Source organism: Rhagoletis pomonella, unplaced genomic scaffold (genome assembly GCF_013731165.1).
Source record: "Rhagoletis pomonella isolate Grant_MI unplaced genomic scaffold, Rhpom_1.0 Rhpom_scaffold_00003, whole genome shotgun sequence".
NCBI classification, from domain to species: domain Eukaryota; kingdom Metazoa; phylum Arthropoda; class Insecta; order Diptera; family Tephritidae; genus Rhagoletis; species Rhagoletis pomonella.
In genome coordinates this window covers 18,683,938-18,684,598 of record NW_023458557.1, presented here as the reverse complement: position 1 = coordinate 18,684,598, position 661 = coordinate 18,683,938, and positions in this window count along the sequence as shown.

The window sequence follows — 661 nt, the reverse complement described above, 5'->3', positions numbered from 1 at the left end:
AAAGCGCACTGAAGCGAAAGCGGATGTGAAAACGTTGGCAGCATGCAAGCGAATACTGTCAACAATTTGTCGTGCCATATTAAAAAATTGAGAAGTCATAAGAAATATATTAAAAAAAAAAACTGATATAAAATAAAATGAATTGAAATTAAATTAAATTAAAACAGATTATAGATTCGAAAAATGGAAATTTGGTAAAAAACAATTCAGATTTCAAACATTTTAGATTTTTAAAATTCAAAATGGCTAAAGGAATCTTAGGAGGAATCTGAAGTTATGCTTCGAAAATTCAAAATTGCGGATCCAATATCACGGATGAGTTAATAAAAAATAAAATAAAAAAATAATAAAAGATAATTATAAAATGTAAAGTCAGATTTTGAAAGTTAAAAATGATGGATCTAAAAAGTAAAATAAAAATATTTAAAAATGTAATGCCCGGTTGTGCCAAACAATTTTAAACTTATCAGCCCGTTAAAATTTCAAATGACATAATTTTGTTCGAAAAATTTTTAATTTAAAATTTTAGCAGCCAATTTAACAAAAGCAATTTAAATGAAAAATTATTTTACTTTTTAAAATTTTACATGGAAATTGACTGAAAATACAATTTTTCATTCAAATTGCTAGTGATACCGGCTGTAACAGTCTGATAAATTAG